Source organism: Helianthus annuus, chromosome 14 (assembly GCF_002127325.2).
Source record: "Helianthus annuus cultivar XRQ/B chromosome 14, HanXRQr2.0-SUNRISE, whole genome shotgun sequence".
NCBI lineage: Eukaryota > Viridiplantae > Streptophyta > Magnoliopsida > Asterales > Asteraceae > Helianthus > Helianthus annuus.
In genome coordinates, this window is record NC_035446.2 from 116,633,487 (window position 1) to 116,638,057 (window position 4,571).

Genomic DNA, 4,571 nt, shown 5'->3' on the forward strand with positions numbered 1-4,571 from the left:
CACATTTAATTCAAGCATCACATATCATCATGTATATACACCTAATTACCATGTAAATCAGGATCATGGGTGAACACCCTAACAACTTCTAAATCCCCGTAATTAGTTTATCATCATATATTATAGCAAAACCAATTTAAGAATTCTTTATCACTCTCACCCTCTACATGACCCCACACCACCGATTTTTATTATTTCCTTCATGGTTAACCCTATTTATTAAATTTAATAATGCCACAACATCAAATCACCATTAAACAACGTTTTATTAAATCCATCATGCAAAACCATGGTTACGAGTAACTCCCTGATTCATATTTAGTCACATGCTAGCAAGTATCAATCAATGGACCTATTCACAGTCAAGAATATTCGAATTAAACCAAAACAACATACTAACTGGAAGGCGTGGAACCGAAGGAGGTCATGGAGCGGAGCACTAAAACGAGAGAGGGAGATGTGCGGCGTCGAGAAGAGAGCTTGACGGGTTCGAGCGGCTGCCATCTTGTATGCGTGTGTGGTTGAAAGGGAATTAGGGTTTGTAATGCAAGGAAGTTGTAGTCACCCACACATGCATCTCACGTATAAAAGGGGCCAGTGGGCTGGGTTACGGAATAGTTGGGCCGAGGGTAACAAGGTGTGCGGCTTGTGTTGGGCTAACTAGGCCAATGGCCAAGAACATAAGCGCATCCACACAAGAGTGTGAATTGTCGGGTGTGTAGTGGGCGAGGTGAGGTGTTGAACATTATCACTAGCAATTCCTAATACAATCTCACATAAGCTCATACTGCCTGCACGTAACGAATATCCTCCCTTAAGTTTAGCAAGTTCAATGTATCACAATAACAAGACAACAAGTTACGCAAAGTTAAACGTCTGGGAAATGCGGGTTGTCACATCATCCCTAACTTGAAAGAAATTTCGTCCCGAAATTTGATAAACAGTCTAATAAAAGTGAAGTAACGGGTCAGGATGACTGTGGATTACCTCAGGTTTGTTAGATAACTCGAGTTTGTAGGCCACTTTACTGATCCCTTCCAAAATCTTGAATGACCCAACGTATCATGGATTAAGTTTGCCGCGCATCCCAAAGCGCACCTCACCCTTCCAGGGTGACCCTTTCAACACCAAATGATTGTCCACTACGAATTCTAAGGATTTCTTACGCTATTCAGCTTTTCTGACGCTCGCGCGCTGCCGCCATATGATTCCCGATCTAAACAATCTTCTCAGGTGTTTCGAGCACAAGTCCTGGTCCTGTGATTAGGTTGTCACCCACCTTAGTCCAACAAGGAGATTGGCATTATCGCCTATGCAATGCCTCCGACAGAGCTGTCTGAATACTAGAATGGTAACTGCTGGAGTAGAACTCCACCAAAGGTGAGTGTCCTTCCAATTCTCACTAAAGTTGATCACACACATGCTCGCAGTATGTCCTTGAGTGTCAGGATGGTTCGTTTACTCTGACTATTGATCGGTGCATTTTAGGTAGACTCTAGTTCATATTAATTATAGTTAAAATGCATTGATATTGGTTTAGAATATACTATTTTAATCGATTTTTATATTTTGTGAGTGATGAAAGAAATATATCAAAGTGATGTTATTATATCAATTTAAACGAGTTGGATCTTGTACCATGTTTAAGCATTATAAATAATAATGTAAACCATATTAATTAAATTAGTTTTGATAATGAATATAAATTCAAATGCAAAATAAACTATTTTCGTTGATGTGCAGGAAACAATTTATGAATTGATTTCATTGGACCATTTGATTAAAGTTGTAAACTATATGGCTTGGAATTAATTTTGGACTAAAAAGAAAATAGCAGCGACAATAATCGATCATTTGATGAAAGAAAATATCAAAGCAATTTAAATGGGCTTTAGTGGGTATGGATCATTGACTGAGTTTGAAGGTTAAAACAAGGAGCCCATGCCATAAATTAAGGGGGTCGGTGGTGGAATAATAAAAGGGGGGTTACGAGTTTGAAAAGGGACGACGGTTACGAGAGGGAGAACAGCCCTTGGCTGTTTGGCACGCAGACCAAGAGAGAGAAAAAAAAACAGCATTTTGGGGGTTGAGGATTTTGATCGCAATGCTTGGCTAATCTCCTGGCGTTTCGCCCCGGTATAGACATTGTAGGAATTTTAGGGTTTCGACATTTTGTATTTGATTTGATTCCGTGACAAATTATGTTTGACTATTTGAAGTTTATGATAATTGTCTTACGTTTGTATTGAATTCACGAATTGTCGAGTGAGTAATGAAATTTGACTTCGTGAAACGAATATGCGTAATTATGCCTTATCATAGATAGGATTTACATGTTCTTGGTAAAGAAGTGCACTGCAGTCCGTTGTCTTTGACGTTGATAGCTTTTGGCACCTAAGCCACGTGACACTAAATGCGTTAATTATCAAATCAATTGAATCAAGTTAAAACATGTAGGAACCCTAGGTCTTGCAATTGTCGAACCGGGTGTGATCCGTATTCTCAATTCTTGTTTCAACTTTCTAGTTAGTATTTTAGTTGCAATTTTAGTTAATCAAAAGTGTTTTAGATAATACCCATTGTCGGTTCATTCCGATATATTTTCAAATCAATTGAACAAATAAAATTAGCAAACTTCATAATTACTTTGTACATTTTTGTAAATAGTCTAACTAATCGAACAGGTCGTGCAATACTAACCACATGCTCTTCGTGGATACGATACCCGACTTACCCTAGCTACCTAGGTTTAATTGGGTTTTTGACTGATCGGGACGACACGATCAAAAAATGGCGCCGCTGCCGGGGAGCTAGTGCGCTTAGTATTTCATTGCTTGTTCGATTTTAGTTTAGTTTATTTTTTTTTCTTGTATATTTGTGATTTTACTTCGGGTGGTCGAGCTGGTCTGTGCAGGTACATGTTTTGCAGGCACATCTTTCAATATGAATTGGGTAGATGATGATCCGTGTGAGTGTTGCGGAAGCGGAGAGCATTATTTAGAAGATTGCTCTGTTTTCCACGCAAAAGTTCAAGCCAACAGGGAGCGGGAAGACTACCTTAGCGGATTATATGATTATAGGAGGGCGGATTATGAAGATTTCAGTGGTCCATCCTCATATTATCCATGTGATAATCCACCACCACATTATCAAGAATACTACCACGAACCCGAATTGCCACGTTTCTCGAGTTACCGGGAGGAGTATGATGATTGTTATAATGAATACTCTCAACCAGCATCCGAGGAACCTCAAGATTCAATAAGTTCCAAGCTCGATGCCATCATGAATGCTATGAGTGCTCTTACTAATTCACATCAAGCTCTTACTAATTCACATCAAGAGTTCAAAGCCGAAATAAAGAAAGAGTTTGAAGTAAGGGATAAAGCCCATGAAGCATTGGTGGTGCAAGTGGGTCAATTAGCGGAGGAATTAGCCCAAATTAAACGCGAGCGGGAGGTTTTGGCCAATGGTACAATGGTGGATGGTGATGTGGTGGAAGAGGTTATAGAACTTCCGGAGCAAGAAAATGAATGTTTGAACCAAGAGGAAGACATAACTCCGCGAGACGGGTCAGAGCCAAAAGAAGCCCACGTTCATATCGATCCTTCTCCCATACGTATCACTCCAACTAACAAAGTTGGGGATGAAGGTTCGGGTATAAGGATTCGAAGGGTGGTGTTGCAAGATATTGGTCGGTTTGTTAAGAAGCGACCCCGAAGTTGTACATTACGCATGCCGAATAGAAGAAAAAGAGAGTGGATTCGGCATGCCAACTACCGTGCATATGTTGGAAACTCGGTAGGCAAATGTGCACTTCGACCACCATGAGGGGTAAATCAGGTATGATTGTTGTAGAGTTTGTATTATTATTTGTTTTATTTTTTTTTTCTTTTAGTAGTTAAATGAACTTTGTGGGTGTGTTCCCTATATAACCCTCACGAGACCGACTCGTCCTCCCGAGCTATCGGGAGGTTTAAAGGGCTTGCGTGCATATGCTAAATGCCGTCGTGATTCCTACGAAAGTGAGTTAGGTTTGTTGTTGTTGTAAAATATTTTCCACATAAAATCAAAGTAAAATAATGCATGGCTTGGTAATAATTTCATAAAAGTGGTAGAACTAGGTGACTAACAAGTTTTGATGGTTGTGAGAAGCATGCTTCTACACAAGGGTTAAAATTTGTAGGTACATTATGTTCGTGAGACGACCGCTTTGTTGAAAAGATGAAGAGCACACGAGGAACTAGCGAAAAATCAGGTGCATACGTTCCCTTTTTACTTTTGATTTTTAGTTAGCAAATAAGTGGATTGTAAATTGTATTTTATTTTCCGGGGTGAAATTTTGGGGAGGTTAGCTGTGTCACATCCTTTGTGCGATTTAAAAACTCTAGTTCTCACACATTGAGGACAATGTTTGTCTCAAGTGTGGGGATGGGGGAGTTAGTAAAAGTTTTCGATTTTTGACCCGTTCATTTAAATACTACACATTGAGGACAATGTTTACCTCAAGTGTGGGGATGGGGAAAAATTTCAAAAATTTTTCAAAAATGTCTTTGTTTGAAGCGATCTAA